Source organism: Salvelinus alpinus, chromosome 5 (assembly GCF_045679555.1).
Source record: "Salvelinus alpinus chromosome 5, SLU_Salpinus.1, whole genome shotgun sequence".
Classification (NCBI taxonomy): Eukaryota; Metazoa; Chordata; class Actinopteri; order Salmoniformes; family Salmonidae; genus Salvelinus; species Salvelinus alpinus.
The window spans coordinates 87,215,294-87,236,853 of record NC_092090.1 but is presented as its reverse complement, the minus strand read 5'-3'; the positions used below and the strand labels follow the sequence as shown (position 1 = coordinate 87,236,853).

The 21,560-nt window shown below is 44.0% G+C and overlaps 1 protein-coding gene across 2 annotated transcripts in view; it reads right to left on the bottom strand.

Moving 5' to 3' along the window:
* LOC139577155 (myocyte-specific enhancer factor 2C-like) overlaps positions 1-21,271 on the bottom strand; it is a 120,441-nt gene extending 99,170 nt beyond the window's left edge. The window contains exon 1 of one of the 2 annotated variants that reach the window (XM_071404029.1): positions 21,037-21,271. The gene's annotated coding sequence lies outside the window, so the exon portion shown is untranslated. The remainder of the gene's footprint in view (positions 1-21,036) is intronic. The other variant, XM_071404030.1, reaches the window with a different exon arrangement.
* Positions 21,272-21,560: the final 289 nt, after the last annotated feature.

Sequence of the window (21,560 nt, the reverse complement as noted above, 5' to 3'; positions counted from 1 at the left end):
TTTGTAGACCTAATAGTGTCCATGGAGGTTTTTGTAGGCCTAATAGTGTCCATGGAGGTTTTTGTAGACCTAATAGTGTCCATCAAGGTTTTTGTAGACCTAATAGTGTCCATGGAGGTTTTTGTAGGCCTAATAGTGTCCATGGAGGTTTTTGTAGGCCTAATAGTGTCCATGGAGGTTTTTGTAGGCCTAATAGTGTCCATGGAGGTTTTTGTAGGCCTAATAGTGTCCATGGAGGTTTTTGTAGGCCTAATAGTGTCCATCAAGGTTTTTGTAGGCCTAATAGTGTCCATGAAGGTTTTTGTAGGCCTAATAGTGTCCATCAAGGTTTTTGTAGACCTAATAGTGTCCATGAAGGTTTTTGTAGACCTAATAGTGTCCATGGAGGTTTTTGTAGGCCTAATAGTGTCCATGGAGGTTTTTGTAGGCCTAATAGTGTCCATCAAGGTTTTTGGAGGCCTAATAGTGTCCATGAAGGTTTTTGTAGGCCTAATAGTGTCCATGAAGGTTTTTGTAGGCCTAATAGTGTCCATGAAGGTTTTTGTAGACCTAATAGTGTCCATGAAGGTTTTTGTAGACCTAATAGTGTCCATGAAGGTTTTTGTAGGCCTAATAGTGTCCATCAAGGTTTTTGTAGACCTAATAGTGTCCATGAAGGTTTTTGTAGACCTAATAGTGTCCATGAAGGTTTTTGTAGACCTAATAGTGTCCATCAAGGTTTTTGTAGACCTAATAGTGTCCATCAAGGTTTTTGTAGACCTAATAGTGTCCATGGAGGTTTTTGTAGGCCTAATAGTGTCCATGAAGGTTTTTGTAGACCTAATAGTGTCCATGAAGGTTTTCGTAGACCTAATAGTGTCCATGAAGGTTTTTGTAGGCCTAATAGTGTCCATGAAGGTTTTTGTAGACCTAATAGTGTCCATGGAGGTTTTTGTAGGCCTAATAGTGTCCATCAAGGTTTTTGTAGACCTAATAGTGTCCATGGAGGTTTTTGTAGGCCTAATAGTGTCCATGAAGGTTTTTGTAGGCCTAATAGTGTCCATCAAGGTTTTTGTAGACCTAATAGTGTCCATGAAGGTTTTTGTAGGCCTAATAGTGTCCATCAAGGTTTTTGTAGACCTAATAGTGTCCATCAAGGTTTTTGTAGACCTAATAGTGTCCATCAAGGTTTTTGTAGACCTAATAGTGTCCATGGAGGTTTTTGTAGGCCTAATAGTGTCCATGAAGGTTTTTGTAGACCTAATAGTGTCCATGAAGGTTTTTGTAGACCTAATAGTGTCCATGAAGGTTTTTGTAGGCCTAATAGTGTCCATGAAGGTTTTTGTAGACCTAATAGTGTCCATGGAGGTTTTTGTAGGCCTAATAGTGTCCATCAAGGTTTTTGTAGACCTAATAGTGTCCATGGAGGTTTTTGTAGGCCTAATAGTGTCCATGGAGGTTTTTGTAGACCTAATAGTGTCCATGGAGGTTTTTGTAGGCCTAATAGTGTCCATCAAGGTTTTTGTAGACCTAATAGTGTCCATGGAGGTTTTTGTAGGCCTAATAGTGTCCATGAAGGTTTTTGTAGGCCTAATAGTGTCCATGAAGGTTTTTGTAGACCTAATAGTGTCCATCAAGGTTTTTGTAGACCTAATAGTGTCCATGGAGGTTTTTGTAGGCCTAATAGTGTCCATGGAGGTTTTTGTAGACCTAATAGTGTCCATCAAGGTTTTTGTAGACCTAATAGTGTCCATGGAGGTTTTTGTAGGCCTAATAGTGTCCATGGAGGTTTTTGTAGGCCTAATAGTGTCCATGGAGGTTTTTGTAGGCCTAATAGTGTCCATGGAGGTTTTTGTAGGCCTAATAGTGTCCATGGAGGTTTTTGTAGGCCTAATAGTGTCCATCAAGGTTTTTGTAGGCCTAATAGTGTCCATGAAGGTTTTTGTAGGCCTAATAGTGTCCATCAAGGTTTTTGTAGACCTAATAGTGTCCATGAAGGTTTTTGTAGACCTAATAGTGTCCATGGAGGTTTTTGTAGGCCTAATAGTGTCCATGGAGGTTTTTGTAGGCCTAATAGTGTCCATCAAGGTTTTTGGAGGCCTAATAGTGTCCATGAAGGTTTTTGTAGGCCTAATAGTGTCCATGAAGGTTTTTGTAGGCCTAATAGTGTCCATGAAGGTTTTTGTAGACCTAATAGTGTCCATGAAGGTTTTTGTAGACCTAATAGTGTCCATGAAGGTTTTTGTAGGCCTAATAGTGTCCATCAAGGTTTTTGTAGACCTAATAGTGTCCATGAAGGTTTTTGTAGACCTAATAGTGTCCATGAAGGTTTTTGTAGACCTAATAGTGTCCATCAAGGTTTTTGTAGACCTAATAGTGTCCATCAAGGTTTTTGTAGACCTAATAGTGTCCATGGAGGTTTTTGTAGGCCTAATAGTGTCCATGAAGGTTTTTGTAGACCTAATAGTGTCCATGAAGGTTTTTGTAGACCTAATAGTGTCCATGAAGGTTTTTGTAGGCCTAATAGTGTCCATGAAGGTTTTTGTAGACCTAATAGTGTCCATGGAGGTTTTTGTAGGCCTAATAGTGTCCATCAAGGTTTTTGTAGACCTAATAGTGTCCATGGAGGTTTTTGTAGGCCTAATAGTGTCCATGAAGGTTTTTGTAGGCCTAATAGTGTCCATCAAGGTTTTTGTAGACCTAATAGTGTCCATGAAGGTTTTTGTAGGCCTAATAGTGTCCATCAAGGTTTTTGTAGACCTAATAGTGTCCATCAAGGTTTTTGTAGACCTAATAGTGTCCATCAAGGTTTTTGTAGACCTAATAGTGTCCATGGAGGTTTTTGTAGGCCTAATAGTGTCCATGAAGGTTTTTGTAGACCTAATAGTGTCCATGAAGGTTTTTGTAGACCTAATAGTGTCCATGAAGGTTTTTGTAGGCCTAATAGTGTCCATGAAGGTTTTTGTAGACCTAATAGTGTCCATGGAGGTTTTTGTAGGCCTAATAGTGTCCATCAAGGTTTTTGTAGACCTAATAGTGTCCATGGAGGTTTTTGTAGGCCTAATAGTGTCCATGGAGGTTTTTGTAGACCTAATAGTGTCCATCAAGGTTTTTGTAGACCTAATAGTGTCCATGGAGGTTTTTGTAGGCCTAATAGTGTCCATGGAGGTTTTTGTAGGCCTAATAGTGTCCATGGAGGTTTTTGTAGGCCTAATAGTGTCCATGGAGGTTTTTGTAGACCTAATAGTGTCCATCAAGGTTTTTGTAGACCTAATAGTGTCCATGGAGGTTTTTGTAGGCCTAATAGTGTCCATGGAGGTTTTTGTAGACCTAATAGTGTCCATCAAGGTTTTTGTAGACCTAATAGTGTCCATGGAGGTTTTTGTAGGCCTAATAGTGTCCATGGAGGTTTTTGTAGGCCTAATAGTGTCCATGGAGGTTTTTGTAGGCCTAATAGTGTCCATGGAGGTTTTTGTAGGCCTAATAGTGTCCATGGAGGTTTTTGTAGGCCTAATAGTGTCCATCAAGGTTTTTGTAGGCCTAATAGTGTCCATGAAGGTTTTTGTAGGCCTAATAGTGTCCATCAAGGTTTTTGTAGACCTAATAGTGTCCATGAAGGTTTTTGTAGACCTAATAGTGTCCATGGAGGTTTTTGTAGGCCTAATAGTGTCCATGGAGGTTTTTGTAGGCCTAATAGTGTCCATCAAGGTTTTTGGAGGCCTAATAGTGTCCATGAAGGTTTTTGTAGGCCTAATAGTGTCCATGAAGTTTTTTGTAGGCCTAATAGTGTCCATGAAGGTTTTTGTAGACCTAATAGTGTCCATGAAGGTTTTTGTAGACCTAATAGTGTCCATGAAGGTTTTTGTAGGCCTAATAGTGTCCATCAAGGTTTTTGTAGACCTAATAGTGTCCATGAAGGTTTTTGTAGACCTAATAGTGTCCATCAAGGCTTTTGTAGACCTAATAGTGTCCATCAAGGTTTTTGTAGACCTAATAGTGTCCATCAAGGTTTTTGTAGACCTAATAGTGTCCATGGAGGTTTTTGTAGGCCTAATAGTGTCCATGAAGGTTTTTGTAGACCTAATAGTGTCCATGAAGGTTTTTGTAGACCTAATAGTGTCCATGAAGGTTTTTGTAGGCCTAATAGTGTCCATGAAGGTTTTTGTAGACCTAATAGTGTCCATGGAGGTTTTTGTAGGCCTAATAGTGTCCATCAAGGTTTTTGTAGACCTAATAGTGTCCATGGAGGTTTTTGTAGGCCTAATAGTGTCCATGGAGGTTTTTGTAGACCTAATAGTGTCCATCAAGGTTTTTGTAGACCTAATAGTGTCCATGGAGGTTTTTGTAGGCCTAATAGTGTCCATGGAGGTTTTTGTAGGCCTAATAGTGTCCATGGAGTTTTTTTTTAGGCCTAATAGTGTCCATGGAGGTTTTTGTAGGCCTAATAGTGTCCATGGAGGTTTTTGTAGGCCTAATAGTGTCCATCAAGGTTTTTGTAGGCCTAATAGTGTCCATGAAGGTTTTGTAGGCCTAATAGTGTCCATCAAAGTTTTTGTAGACCTAATAGTGTCCATGAAGGTTTTTGTAGGCCTAATAGTGTCCATCAAGGTTTTTGTAGACCTAATAGTGTCCATCAAGGTTTTTGTAGACCTAATAGTGTCCATCAAGGTTTTTGTAGACCTAATAGTGTCCATGGAGGTTTTTGTAGGCCTAATAGTGTCCATGAAGGTTTTTGTAGACCTAATAGTGTCCATGAAGGTTTTTGTAGACCTAATAGTGTCCATGAAGGTTTTTGTAGGCCTAATAGTGTCCATGAAGGTTTTTGTAGACCTAATAGTGTCCATGGAGGTTTTTGTAGGCCTATTAGTGTCCATCAAGGTTTTTGTAGACCTAATAGTGTCCATGGAGGTTTTTGTAGGCCTAATAGTGTCCATGGAGGTTTTTGTAGACCTAATAGTGTCCATCAAGGTTTTTGTAGACCTAATAGTGTCCATGGAGGTTTTTGTAGGCCTAATAGTGTCCATGGAGGTTTTTGTAGGCCTAGTAGTGTCCATGGAGGTTTTTGTAGGCCTAATAGTGTCCATGGAGGTTTTTGTAGACCTAATAGTGTCCATGGAGGTTTTTGTAGGCCTAATAGTGTCCATCAAGGTTTTTGTAGGCCTAATAGTGTCCATGAAGGTTTTTGTAGGCCTAATAGTGTCCATGAAGGTTTTTGTAGACCTAATAGTGTCCATGAAGGTTTTTGTAGACCTAATAGTGTCCATGGAGGTTTTTATAGGCCTAATAGTGTCCATGGAGGTTTTTGTAGGCCTACTAGTGTCCATCAAGGTTTTTGTAGGCCTAATAGTGTCCATGAAGGTTTTTGTAGGCCTAATAGTGTCCATGAAGGTTTTTGTAGACCTAATAGTGTCCTTGAAGGTTTTTGTAGACCTAATAGTGTCCATGAAGGTTTTTGTAGGCCTATTAGTGTCCATGAAGGTTTTTGTAGGCCTAATAGTGTCCATGAAGGTTTTTGTAGGCCTAATAGTGTCCATGAAGGTTTTTGTAGGCCTATTAGTGTCCATGAAGGTTTTTGTAGGCCTATTAGTGTCCATGAAGGTTTTTGTAGGCCCATTAGTGTCCATGAAGGTTTTTGTAGGCCTAATAGTGTCCATGAAGGTTTTTGTAGACCTAATAGTGTCCATCAAGGTTTTTGTAGGCCTAATAGTGTCCATGAAGGTTTTTGTAGGCCTATTAGTGTCCATGAAGGTTTTTGTAGGCCTATTAGTGTCCATGAAGGTTTTTGTAGGCCTATTAGTGTCCATGAAGGTTTTTGTAGGCCTATTAGTGTCCATGAAGGTTTTTGTAGGCCTAATAGTGTCCATGAAGGTTTTTGTAGGCCTATTCGTGTCCATGAAGGTTTTTGTAGGCCTATTAGTGTCCATGAAGGTTTTTGTAGACCTAATAGTGTCCATCAAGGTTTTTGTAGACCTAATAGTGTCCATCAAGGTTTTTGTAGGCCTAATAGTGTCCATGAAGGTTTTTGTAGGCCTAATAGTGTCCATGAAGGTTTTTGTAGGCCTAATAGTGTCCATGAAGGTTTTTGTAGGCCTAATAGTGTCCATGAAGGTTTTTGTAGACCTAATAGTGTCCATCAAGGTTTTTGTAGGCCTAATAGTGTCCATGAAGGTTTTTGTAGGCCTAATAGTGTCCATGAAGGTTTTTGTAGACCTAATCGTTTTTCTGAAGTCCACTTTCTTCTTTTTAGTTCCGTTTTGATTTGTTTAAAAATAGTGTTCTAAAAAACAAAAAGTTGTTTTATAGTCAAAGTACATCTTGTCTTCCAAATCATATTGTTCACGATGCATATGATTTATTTTACCACCCACTGGATTGTTGAGTGTTGTCCGTTAATCAACAAACCATATTCGAGTAAATCTAATTCCTACAGTGATGGAACATGTCATCAAATTTCAAAAAGGATCAGGGAGCATAATATACAGCGTTCCTTTACTTTTAACTTGACCCGAGATTTGGCTAGTTTAGTGTTAAGTGTGTATATATTTCCAATGAAAGTACATTTAGCCCACCCCTGGAGCCCATTGTCCCCTCCTGACATACTTTATTGGGGCTTCCCTCCCCCTGTCTCTCCCAGTTATGAGAGATCCCGACCTGAACATGTTTAGCACTTTAGGGGAATTGACAGCCGCTTCAAAGTTCCATGAATAAAACGTACTGTTTGCCAGAATGATTATACAATTTGAAATATGTCACCATGTGTACACAGACGGTAGGCTTTTGGGCAAATGCAATTTCATGAGGTTTGGCATGCATTGTGCATAGAGGAGAAGAGGAAAATGGCGACTGGATGTGAGTCAAACACACAAAGTGTGGTTAGTGATTTTGATCTGGCTCAGATTGTTTCTGAAGCCTTCCCTGGCACTGACTTCAGAGCATGTGTCACACACATAATTGGGCTGCCTAAATATATGTGTGTGTGTGTGTGTGTGTGTGTGTGTGTGTGTGTGTGTGTGTGTGTGTGTGTGTGTGTGTGTGTGTGTGTGTGTGTGTGTGTGTGTGTGTGTGTGTGTGTGTGTGTGTGTGTGTGTGTGTGTGTGTGTGTGTGTGTGTAACTGGAAGAAGCAAAGTAGCCAGTCTGCCTTTCATAAGAGTGAGATAAACACCAACACATTTCTTGGGCCAACAGGAACAGCCCAGGCCGTGTGTAATCTGTTGTCGATCATGCTCACGTGAAAACACAATCTGCCTGTCACAGTTGATAATGTTATGAAGCACTCAGTCCCACTCCAGAGAATTAGCTAGCGCTGCAGTGACATATTTGAAGTGGTGCTGCTCTGTCTGAACAGGCTTCCAGTTTTTGGTGTGTGACAGTTTCTCTCTGTCTCCTATTGGAGAGAGACAGGTGTTGTTATGACATTGGCTTGATTTTACATGATGAGACGACCAAACACATCAGAGGGAGTTTGTAGAGACCTACAGGCCAACTCCACACAGGATCCACAAGGCTATAGATTGTGGGAATGTGTGTGGTGTGTGTGTGTGTGTGTGTGAATGTCCGCAGGCGTGTGTGTCCGCATGCGTGTGTGTCCGCACACGTGTGTGTGTGTGTCATCACCAATCTCTAGATCAGTCTACCATTTGTACTGGCTTTTGATCTCTTGGAAGATACACCTTCACAATACTCACTACACCATCATAATACTCACTACACCATCATAATACTCACTACACCATCACAATACTCACTACACCATCACAATACTCACTACACCACCCCAATACTCACTACACCATCACAATACTCACTACACTATCACAATAATCACTACACCATCACAATAATCACTACACCACCACAATACTCACTACACTATCACAATAATCACTACACTATCACAATAATCACTACACCACCACAATACTCACTACACTATCACAATTCTCACTACACTATCACAATACTCACTACACTATCACAATACTCGCTACACTATCACAATACTCACTACACTATCACAATAATCACTACACCATCACAATACTCACTACACCATCACAATACTCACTACACTATCACAATAATCACTACACCATCACAATAATCACTACACCACCACAATACTCACTACACTATCACAATAATCACTACACTATCACAATAATCACTACACTATCACAATAATCACTACACTATCACAATAATCACTACACTATCACAATAATCACTACACCATCACAATACTCACTACACCATCACAATACTCACTACACTATCACAATAATCACTACACCATCACAATAATCACTACACCACCACAATACTCACTACACTATCACAATAATCACTACACTATCACAATAATCACTACACTATCACAATAATCACTACACAGTCCACAGGAGAATAATCAGAGACAAAGATATAGGACCTTTCCATTCCCTTCTCTGCTGCACTGTTTGTCTAAGTGATCCAAAGCATTACATGACATATAATTTTGTCTGCCTTAATAATAAAGCACATAATGAAACTCTGAAGGCAATATCATTAGTAATTACAGTTGTAGAAGGATACCACTGTTCAGTATAATTAGAAGATCAACGGTGAGAAAGACACTTTTTAATTAACCGATGCCATACATCCTTATATTTCAAACCATAGATACAAGCGAGACAATTGTGTTTAATATCTCAATATATTTCCGTACACAATCAAATTAGTTTCCCAGATTCCCAGGTTGAGATTCTGAAAATATGGTGAGACCAAGTGCAGTAACTTGTGGTGAATTATGGAAAGGTTGTGTAGAGGTCACAGTATATACACGGAATACATTGAATGGTCAGAAAGGTCAAAGGATAACTCCTGTATCAGCAAAATATGTATGTGTTTTTTCCCTCTCTACAGTACGTGAGAAATGATTCAGTACTACTAATGATCTAGTATGGCCTAGTAGTGTTCTAGTCACCCTCTCTGGCCTGAGGCACTGAATTCACCCATGACAACAGCGTATTACCGGTACCTCTGTATGTACTGTAGCCTCGTTACTGTTCTTTTATTGTGGCTCTTTTTTTTACTTTAGTTTATTTAGTAAATATTTTTCTTAACTCTTGCTTGTATTAAAACTGCATAGTTGGTTAATTGTTTGTTATTAAGTATTTCACGGTAAGGTTTACACCTGTTGTATTCAGTGCATGTGACCATTTTTTGGGGGATTGATTTGATTTGTTAGCCGGAGACACATGGCGATTATACTGTACTGTTTAACCCCCAGACCTACAGGCCATTACAGGGATCAACGAACAGGGCTATCTTTCTTTTACGGTCCGATCCCTCACTATTCCCCCCACTAGCAGTGGCTCAAGAGCCATGGAAAATGTTCCCTCCGTACAATGCAGAGAGCCAGTCTTTTCACTATTCATTATGGCAGTATGTTATTTTATTTTCCCCATAAAGTCCTAAAGAGCTTTAATTTAGCTAGAGGCGCTTTTCTGGGCAAGGCCTGTCTAATGACATTTTGTGTATGCCCAAAGCTACAATGCCAAGATGTAATGCATATGCAGTGGTAACATGTTCACAATTGAACTTCTCGATACTAAACATTTTTTCGAGGTCTAATTAATGTCACATAACCTACTGACTATAATATTTTGACTGGAAGTATTCCCATGCCTTTTGCTTGATGACTGCGTGGTGAAGCAATGGTGAAATCGTTATAGAGCTTTGCCAAGTGAGAGACAATTCTGGTAATTTGCATGTTGTGTTGTTCAAACAGTGTGTGAACTCTACCCCTTTGATCCATTATGGATGAGGCACCAGTAGTACCAACTTGGACTCAAGGGTAGACGTAACAATTAGTATGTTAAGTTTCGTTAGGTACCTATTAATTTGTAGATGTCCATCATCCTATCTCCTCACGCCATTTGCACACACTGTATATAGACATTCTTTTTTTTCTATTGTGTTATTGACTGTACACTTGTTTTTTCCATGTGTAACTCTGTGTTGTTGTTTGTGTCGCACTGCTTTGCTTTATCTTGGCCAGGTCACAGTTGTAAATTAGAACTTGTTCTCAACTAGCTTACCTGGTTAAAGAAAGGTGAAATAAAAAAAATAAAAAAAACATTTCCTATGATTTGTTACAAATTATAATTCGTATGATATTGTTCAAATTGTAATACGTACAATATGTTACGGATTGCAATATGTACAAAGCTTATGAATTTGCTGTATGATATGGTACGAATTCCAATTTGTTGTGGCCAACGTTAGCTAGGTCGCTAGGTGGCTAATGCAAACTTTAGCTAGGTGGCTAACGTTAGCTAGGCTAGGGGTTAGGGTTAGGGGTTATGGTTAAGGTTAGGGTTAAGGTTAGAAATAAGGTTAAGGTTAGAGGATAGGGGAAGGGTTGGCTAACATGCTAAGTAGTTGCAAAGTGGTAAGTAAATACAAAGTTGCTAATTATCTACAATGCTAAAGTTGTCCTTGATGAGATTCGACCATGCAACCTTTGGGTTTCTAAACATTCGCGATATCCATCCATCTACCCCAACCAACTACACTATTTTAGTTTTTGCCATTAGGTACCTTCTGCCTTATGTAACCATACCAAACGTAACATATTATATTAATTTGGCTTCCCAGATTTACATTTACTATGTTACGTCTAGTCTATGAGAGCAGGCTGGCAGTATGACAAGCTCTCCCTTTGTTCTGCCTGACACTCCTGTTACCCCACAGGAAAAGGCTCATGGTCGTGTAACTGTATTCACTGGCTGAACTACTGCTATTCGTACTGAAGGGGGAGGCCACCATTAGGGACATGTTGCGTCTTCACTTTGAGATAACCACCACCTACCCCGCTCTGTAAAACCATACTGTCTACTACTGAACATACGCCATATGAGACTTGGCTGGTGATTATATGGATACATTGATTAATTATTCAAATAATGATAAGATAATCATGTGAGATTCCCAGTGTTTGATGTTGAAAGTGTAAATTATTGTTGTACCCTCAATGTGGACTGGAGACCAATGCAATGTATGTGTTATGCAACTATGAGTGCTGCCTATAGGGGAGCTGTAGAGCCTTTTCGAAGCTTATTCAACTGGTTAAGCAAAATAAGCTGTGAGTTGCATTGGCCAGTGAAACTCATTGTTCAGCTATCTAACAATGAACCACAAATAATTTTACCCCAAACAGTTCACATAATGTTTCCTTGTTAATGAAAGGTATGCATGTCATTGCTCAATTTTTGTTTCAATGGATTGTAAAATATTACAAATGACTTCCTTTGTAGATGATAATTCAAATAGCATCACACAGCATCATTAAAAGTGCTGAATATTTCATCAATACATGCATAGTTTTAATATTCACATTAAATGGAATTTGATATAGCCACCTTTATGTCCAATGTTTTAGGCTGCTAAAATCACAAATGCTGTCAGGGACAGTCATCACTGTTTCCTAAAGTCCTCTTTTCTTCCCTGCGGAGAATGCGTGACTGACGTGGTTTCACTGTATATTTCAGTATTTCACTCAAAGTTCCCTTTGTCTCCAGATTACTTCATGTGAGAAAAAAGAAATGCCTCTCACTCGCTAATGATTTTTCCTCCAATTGAATGGCTGACAAGTAATTCACTCCTAACTGCTCAGAAACTGGCACAGTTATTTCATTGTTTCAGCCCTCCTTTCTACAGGAGCCTGTAAAGTGGGGATGCCAATGTAGAATTGTTCTGTTTCCAGTCGAATGGTGCCAACCGGTGTTTCCTGAGGCTGAGGAGAAGCTATGCCTGACAGATGTTGTGTGTTACCCCGTAGCAGTGGAAAGATCACACACGTGATCTGACATTTCAGCAGTCATAGATATAATGTGAATATTCAAACGATCAAGGTAGAGCAGTGGTTCCAAACAAGGCTACTTGAACTTCCAGGGGGTTCTTAGCCTATCCACAGGGGGTTCTTAGCCTATCCACAGGGGGTTCTTAGCCTATCCACAGGGGGTTCTTAGCCTATCCACAGGGTGTTCTTAGTCTATCCACAGGGGGTTCTTAGCCTATCCACAGGGGGTTCTTAGCCTATCCACAGGGGGTTCTTAGCCTATCCACAGGGGGTTCTTAGTCTATCCACAGGGGGTTCTTAGCCTATCCACAGGGGGTTCTTAGCCTATCCACAGGGGGTTCTTAGTCTATCCACAGGGGGTTCTTAGCCTATCCACAGGGTGTTCTTAGTCTATCCACAGGGGGTTCTTAGCCTATCCACAGGGTGTTCTTAGTCTATCCACAGGGGGTTCTTAGCCTATCCACAGGGTGTTCTTAGTCTATCCACAGGGGGTTCTTAGCCTATCCACAGGGGGTTCTTAGCCTATCCACAGGGTGTTCTTAGTCTATCCACAGGGGGTTCTTAGCCTATCCACAGGGGGTTCTTAGTCTATCCACAGGGGGTTCTTAGTCTATCCACAGGGGGTTCTTAGCCTATCCACAGGGGGTTCTTAGCCTATCCACAGGGGGTTCTTAGTCTATCCACAGGGGGTTCTTAGCCTATCCACAGGGTGTTCTTAGTCTATCCACAGGGTGTTCTTAGTCTATCCACAGGGGGTTCTTAGCCTATCCACAGGGTGTTCTTAGTCTATCCACAGGGGGTTCTTAGTCTATCCACAGGGGGTTCTTAGCCTATCCACAGGGGGTTCTTAGTCTATCCACAGGGGGTTCTTAGTACTTGAGAAGACTCATGAAACTATAGGCTTACTGGTAAAATGCACATGAGGGGGTACTTCAGGGGTACTCTGGGCAGAACAAAATACAGTTGGTGGTACAGGAACCACTAAGATAGAACACTGCCATTGTCAACACACTGTAAATCCTACTGCCGTAGGCTAAATCACATTAAAGTGTTTGACATAAAAATATAAAATGTTGATATCATCATTTGTAGGTTTAGCTGGAATTATACAGCATATACAAGAAGTCTACCCAGTCTGAATGCGCTCTACCAGCTTCTGAATTCATTCTAGAGTTTCCAGGAGATATATTTGGCCCTGAAGTATGCATGCAATTAGGCATGCTGCACACACACACACACAAACACACACACACACACACACACACACACACACACACACACACACACACACACACACACACACACACACACACACACACACACACACACACACACACACACACACACACACACACACACACACACACACACACACACACACACACACACACACACAGTGCAGTAGAACAGGGGTGTAACAGAAGAGTCTGATAGGATAGGGGTGTAGAGATACTACACTACTAAACATCCCTCTAATGTAAGGGTCCTGTGTGTAGCTGGTGTAGAGAGTCAGGCGCAGGACAGCAAATATGAGTAATCAACGTACTTTTACTAAAAAATGACAAACGTACAAAGTAACATCACGAGCACACAATGACGGACCGAAAATACAATAAACAATCACTCACAAATACAACATGGGGAACAGAGGTTTAAATCTTAAACAAGTAATTGATTGAGTGAAGCCAGGTGTGATAAAACAAAGACAGAACAAATGGAAAATGAAAAGTGGATCGGCGGTGGCTAGAAAGCCGGTGACGTTGACCGCCGAACGCCACCCGAACAAGCGGAGGGACCGACTTCGGCGGAAGTCATGACAGTACCCCCCCGACCTCGGAGACGACCCAGAGGACGAGGCGCAGGGTGATCTGGATGGAGACGGTGGAAATCCCGCAGCAACAAAGGGTCCAGGACGTCCTCCACCGGCACCCACCATCTCTCCTCCGGACCGTACCCCTCCCACTCCACGAGGTACTGAAGGCCCCTCGCCCGACGCCTCGAGTCCAGGATGGCTCGAACAGCATACGCCGGGGCCCCCTCGATGTCCAGAGGGGGCGGAGGAACCTCCCGCACCTCAGCTTCCTGGAGTGGACCAGCCACCACCGGCCTGAGGAGAGACACATGGAATGAGGGATTAATGCGATAATCTGGAAGAAGCTGTAACCTGTAGCATACCTCGTTCAGTCTCCTCAGGACTTTAAATGGCCCCACAAACCGCGGACCCAGCTTCCGGCAGGGCAGGCGGAGGGGCAGGTTTCGGGTTGAGAGCCAGACCCGGTCCCCAGGTGCGAAAACCGGGGCCTCGCTGCGGTGGCGGTCGGCGCTCGCTTTTTGCCGGTCGGCGTTCGTTTTGGGCCATCTCTGTACAGGGGATGAATGTCGCCCACTCCCCCGGCCGGTCCTGGCGATATGCCGCAGAAACCTACCCACATCCTGATTTACTCTCTCCACCTGCCCGTTACTCTCGGGGTGAAAACCTGAGGTAAGGCTGACCGAGACCCCCAGACGTTCCATGAACGCTCTCCAGACCCTGGACGTGAACTGGGAACCCCGATCAGAGACTATGTCCTCAGGCACCCCATAGTGCCGGAAGACGTGAGTGAACAGGGCCTCCGCAGTCTGTAGGTCCGTAGGGAGACCGGGCAAAGGGAGGAGACGGCAGGACTTAGAAAACTGATCCACAGCGACCAGGATCGTGGTGTTGCCCTGTGAGAGAGGAAGATCCGTCAGGAAGTCCACCGACAGGTGCGACCACGGCCGTTGTGGAACAGGTAGGTGTTGTAATTTCCCTCTGGGCAGGTGCCTGGGAGCCTTGCACTGTGCGCACACCGAGCAAGAGGAAACATAAACCCTCACGTCCTTGGCCAAGGTGGGCCACCAGTACTTCCCACTAAGGCAATACACTGTCCGACCGATGTCAGGATGACCAGAGGAGGGTGACGTATGGGCCCAATAGATCAAACGGTCGCGGACAGCAGACGGAACGTACATGCGCCCAGCTGGACACTGGGGGGAGTGGGCTCTGTGCGTAACGCACGCTCGATGTCCGCGTCCAGCTCCCACACCATCGGTGCCACCAGGCAAGAGGCCGGAAGTATGGGAGTGTGATCCATGGACCGCTCCTCGGTGTCATACATCCGGGACAGTGCATTTGCCTTAGCGTTCTGGGAACCTGGTCTGTAGGATAGAGTGAAAACAAAACGGGTAAAGAACATAGCCCACCTTGCCTGGCGAGGGTTCAGTCTCCTCGCCGCCCGGATGTACTCCAGATTGCGGTGGTCAGTCCAGATGAGAAAAGGGTGCTTAGCCCCTCAAGCCAATGTCTCCACGCCTTCAGAGCCTTGACAACAGAAAACAGCTCTCGGTCCCCCACATCATAGTTTCGCTCCGCCGGGCTGAGCTTCTTCGAAAAGAAAGCACAGGGGCGGAGATTTGGTGGCATGCCCGAGCGCTGAGAGAGCACGGCTCCTATCCCAGCCTCGGACGCGTCCACCTCCACTATGAACGCCAAAAAGGGGATGAGCCAGCACGGGAGCCGAGGTAAACAGAGCCTTCAGGTGACCAAAAGCCCTGTCCGCCTCAGCCGACCACTGCAGCCGCACCGGTCCCCCTTCAGCAGTGAGGTAATGGGAGCTACTACCTGACCAAAACCCCGGATAAACCTCCTGTAGTAGTTGGAAAACCCCAGAAAACCCTGCACTTCCTTTACCGTGGTGGAAGTCGGCCAATTACGCACGGCTGAAATGCGGTCACTCTCCATCTCCACCCCTGATGTGGAAATGCGGTACCCTAAGAAGGAGACGGACTGATGGAAGAACAGACATTTCTCAGCCTTGACGTACAGGTCATGCTCCAACAGTCGACCAAGCACCCTGCGCACCAGGGACACATGCTCGGCACGTGTAGTGGAGTATATCAGAATGTCGTCGATATACACCACTACACCCTGCCCGCGCAGGTCCCGGATAATCTTGGCAACATAGGCCTGGAATACTGATGGAGCATTCATTAACCCGTACGGCATGACGAGGTACTCATAGTGCCCTGAGGTGGTACTAAATGCCGTCTTCCACTCGTCCCCCTCCCGGATACGCACCAGGTTGTAAACGCTCCTGAGATCCAATTTTGTGAAGAAGCACGCACCGTGCATTGACTCGATCGCACTGGCGATGAGAGGCAGCGGGTAGCTGTACCTCACAGTAAACTGATTGATCCCTCGATAGTCAATATACGGGCGCAGACCCCCATCCTTCTTCTTCACAAAAAAGAAACTCAAGGAGGCAGGTGAAGTGGAGGGTCGAATGTATCCCTGCCCCAGGGATTCGGAGACATATGTTTCCATAGCCACCATCTCCTCCTGTGACAGAGGATACACGTGACTCATGGGAAGTGCTGCGTCAACCAGGAGATTTATCGCACAATCCCCCCGTCGATGAGGTGGTAATTTAGTCGCCCTCTTCTTACAGAAGGCGAGAGCCAAATCGACATATTCTGACGGGATGCGCACGGTGGAGACCTGGTCTGGACTTTCCACCGTAGTCGCACCGATGGAAACCCCCACACACCTCCCTGAGCACTCTCGTGACCACCCCTTGAGAGCCCTCTGTTGCCACGAAATAGTGGGGCCATGACAGGCCAACCAGGGTAAGCCCAGCACCACAGGAAACGCAGGAGAATCAATAAGGAAGAGACTGATTCTCTCCTTATGACCCTCCTGCGTAACCATGTCAAGTGGAGCAGTGGCCTCCCTAATCAGCCATGACCCTAATGGTCGACTATCTAGGGCATGCACAGGGAAGGGCATATCCACAGGAACAAGGGGAATCCCTAAACTATGAGCAAATGAACGGTCAATAAAATTCCCAGCTGCACCTGAATCTACTAGCGCCTTATGCTGGGAATGTGGGGAAAACTCAGGAAATGAAATAAACACATACATGTGAGCAACAGGGGGCTCTGGGTGAACCTGGTGCCGACACACCCGGGGTGACACGATAGTGCCCTGCCCGCTGCCTCGACTCCCAGAGGAACCCCTCAGCACCGACCAGCAGTGTGTCCTCTGCGGCCACAGATTGTGCAGGGAATGGCCCCTCCTCCGGTCGCCCTAAATGCAGCACTTCCCAGCTCCATGAGCGTCGGAGCGGAGCTGCTTGGGGATGGAACTGACAGGTCCCGATCCGGACGTCCGCGGGCAGTCAGCAGGTTGTCCAGCCGGATGGACATGTCCACCAGCTGGTCCAATGTGAGGGTGGTGTCTCGGCAGGCCAACTCCCGAAGGACGTCCTTGCGCAGACTGCACCTGTAGTGATCGATCAGGGCCCTGTAGTTCCATCCCGCGTTGGCGGCCAGGGTCCGGAAGTCCAAGGCGAAATCCTCGTCCACTGACTCAGGTGGAACAGACGTTCCCCTCAGTCCATAGCAGCGTCTCCCTCACTCCATACAGCATTGGCCTACTCCAGGGCTTTGCCTGAGAGGCAGGAGATGAGGGCGGACACACTCTCACGCCCCGAAGGAGTCGGGTGGACGGTCGCCAGGTAGAGCTCCAGCTGTAGTAGAAAACCCTGGCATCCGGCAGCCGTCCCATCATACTCCATCGGGAGCGCGAGTCAAATCCCGCTGGGACCAGGTGGCAGAGGGGTGGACAGTGGGACCTGTTGTAGTGGGGCTGGTGGAGGCGCTGGAAAACCTCCTCCTCTCTCCCAGCGATCCATCGTCTGCAGCACGCGATCCATGGCTGTGCCCAGACGTTGCAACATGGTCGCGTGCTGCTGAACGCGCTCCTCCACTGCAACTGGGAGGGCATCTGCTCCTGCTGACTCCAACCTTCAGGTGAGTGATTCTGTAAGGGTCCTGTGTGTAGCTGGTGTAGAGAGTCAGGCGCAGGACAGCAAATATGAGTAATCAACTTACTTTTACTCAAATGACAAATGTACAAAGTAACATCACGAGCACACAATGACGGACCGAAAATACAATAAACAATCACTCACAAATACAACATGGGGAACAGAGGGTTAAATAATAAACAAGTAATTGATTGAGTGTGATAAGTGTGATAAGTGTGATAAGACAAAGACAGAACAAATGGAAAATTAAAAGTGGATCAGCAGTGGCTAGAAAGCCGGTGACGTCGACCGCCGAATGCTGCCCGAACAAGGAGAGGGACCGACTTCGGCGGAAGTCGTGACATCTAAACACTACTCTAAACACTCAACACTACTAAACATCCCTCTAAACACTACTCTAAACTCTCAACACTACTAAACACCACTCAGTAGAACTATGCAGTACACGTATCCTACACCATACAGCAGGGACTGTCATCTAGATTCAGCTGTGGTCAGGGGGCCGGAACATAACTACAAATAATTGGTAGACTGCAAATTGACCTTAAGAAGCCCAAACAGATATAATGTTTGTCTAAAACATAGTCATTTCAAACCTTGCTTACATTTGTAGATGATCACGTGTCTCTCTACTATGTGATGGAATACTTGGGAACAGATTTCCAAACGTAACTTTATCGACAACAATGAACTTTCTTTTTTTTTTTAGATCAGAAAACTTGTGGGAGGGGCGCAAATAAAACCGACAGTTGGGGAACCTTGCCATACAGCAACTGCCTTTGATAACATCTAGCTGTGAAGCTATGCCAATGGACGTTGATGTGTGTTAATGTGAAATGCAGACCTGACATGATACAGTTGGCCCAGCGACCCCCGGTGAAGGAAGGCACACGGTGGAGTGGAGTGTGGCAGACGCGAGGCGGGGTCTAAACCTCTCCGTGCCTCCAGCATCAATCCGACTTATTCTTATTCATACGCCATCAGATGAGAGGCAGGCCACTGAGATTAGCTGCAGATCAAAAGGCTCGCTGCTTCGCTGCCTAGTGAGCACCACTCATGTTTTGTAGATTTAGGCAACTCTAGTGCACAGGCACTCTAGCGACAGAGAAACCATGTGGTGTGATGTACTGTACAGGCAACGACACTGCTCAGGGCGGTAGACTCAGACTGGAAAGGGATTTCTCCTAAACGAGGCCGGACTGCGGCTGGAACGTGGAAATTTGAAATGGTGTAATAAAGCAAATAGAAGACAAAGGAAAACTACCGCCCCATTACTGCAAGAAATTACAGTGGAACGAAGGTACTTGTCCTTTCAGTGCCGTCACGATGAAACTACTTCCATGTGTGTAATACGTCTTGGTTCTGTGATCATTTGTTTTAAATGTGAAATGTATGGCTTGTGTAACGGAAGATCATGGCGTCTGGAGCACCAATAGGCAGCATAACCACGACAACTAATGCAAAGCCATACACCAAGAGCAATTAAAACACATCAGCAGCAATGGACGCCTATGTACCATTTTTCTTTCGCCGCAATCTATTTCTCCGTAAGGCTTAGTGTAAATCCAAACGAACATATCAATTGCACCAGACTCATAACATTAACCGTATTATGTGCTCACAAGCGTAATCTCTGCAATCAAGGAAGCTAAGTTTAGATACAAACACAGCCTTAAACATTCCTGGGGTTCTCTCTGTGCTGCAAATGTCAAGAGTGCTATCAACCCCACACTAAGCATAAGTTGGCGTTAACATTACTAACTGATTGATGGTCAATTTGCAGTGTATCAAGACTGTGAGAAGCTTCCCGAAGGATGGGCACATACATCAAAGTAATATAGTACAGGCAACAGTACAACGGTACAGGGTGATGGCGAAGCAACAGGATGGGGGTGGTGGTTGGAAGTTCAAAGGGATAGAGAGGCCTGGATAAGAGAGGAAAAACAATGACTTTCCTCAACTTAATTTCCCATCAAAGCGCTGGACTGTTGGGGCAAAAAAGTTTTTAAGTGAAGAGAGGTTTTTACTGGGTCAATGCTTCTAAGGTACCCTCTCTTCAGGGTTGATATTAAGAGGAAGGAAAGTAATGGCTCACTTTGTTGGCCTGAACCTAACAAGGTGACACAGAACCAAAGTTACACAGAATATCCCCAGACACCCAGGATTTCAAATGGTAAACCTAAGCATCTTGACAGGAGATGTAGAAATGGTAAAGTATAATTTATTTATTTTATAATAACATTGAAATTATTATTATTATGTTTTTTATTACATTTTAATAATAGCTATTACTGCTACTTAATTGCCTGCTGATGGGCCATCAACAACAGTACTCAAACTCGTTGAGTAGGTTACTAAAACTCCTTGAATCAAAGGTCTGAAGAAACAGTTGAACAAAGCCTTTCAGCATCCATAAAAATCTATCTCAACTTTTGTTTGAGTTGGAATTCTTTGGTGTTGTTTTAGGATGTTTGCCTGCTATTGAGTACATTTTTCTTCTTCCCCTGCCTTCAGAGAGGCAGTTAGTTCAATATCAACTCCCTTCAGTTGGTGTAATATGACAAATTTCCTCTTTGTCTTATTTAAGTGTTGGCCTCTGTGTGATACAAATTGATATTGAAGTCTGCAGCAGCCACTTAGATGGCTACCTTGCGGGGTAAGCTATTTCTAAGGCAAACAGCATGTTGAAGCCATGCACTTTTCACTCACAGATGATTTCAGATTACGCAACGAGGTGTTCTTAGCAATTAACCTTAGGAAGACCAATAACCCAAACTGACTGTGCTGAATTCAAACAAAAAATACAAGACAGTATGAAGTTACTCTAGAGAGTCAAACCATTTGTCATGCCTTGGAGAAATGAAAAGGTATACATGTAAAACTCCAACCTATGTAGCTACAGTACAGGATCCTCCATGGGCCATTCACTGGCACAGAAGTGATTGGCAACAGCTGTTTGTGACTGCCCGATCTCCAACTTCAGCATAGCTCAACCTTTAAGCTTTTCCATCTCTTGGTTCTCTGTCACGCACTAACTGTAAGTACCTGAGGTAAAAGAACCTAGCGTCCATTCTCTGCCCAAATGGGTTTGATTGCAGATCCAGATGTATTTTTATTGTTCTGACACGACAAATTTACTGTTTCTCTTTTCAATATAGGCTACACAAGTCAACATAAATAATTTACTAACAATAATGCCAATACTCTATTACAATATAGTTAGTTGTGTAACAGATTTATGGCTAGTCATCATCCACTCTATGGCAAAAAGAGTGCCCCTGCCAGAACCATATCTTTCATCTAGCAGAAAGTCACAGTGCACCATGGAAAGTAGAAGGGGAAGCTAAGGGTGTGCTCTGTAAACTCACCCGTACCGTATCTCTGCTTCTCCAGGAAGTACCACCCTACAGGACCAGCTGAGGGACAGCTCAATCAAACAGTCACAGGTAAAGAAAATATATATAGTTAGAGATAAGTGTAAAAGAAGAGTAAAAAGTTCACTGTAAAACAAAAAATGTCCTGCATGTATAAAAGCCAGACCAGCTGGCTTTGAATATAAACCCCTGTTTTGGGTTGTGTTTTGCCCCTGATCTCTCTCCACACTGAACCCAAGACTTGTTCTCCCCAAACCCCCCACCCCACATCCCCCTCCCCCCGATCCACCTGCCCCAGTCACTCCTGAGTATATTTAGCCCGCTGAGGGATCAGGGACACATAGAATTTTGTCAGCGGTGGCATATGTTCCCTGGATTATTGCCCCCAAAAGAATGTTACCATCCACGAAGTAGAAAAAAAATACCCCCTCATCCCTCACTGTACATTTAACAACACCCCAAGTCCTGCTTTCATTTAAACTTGCATGATGAAAAGACACCATTATTAGTACCAAGAA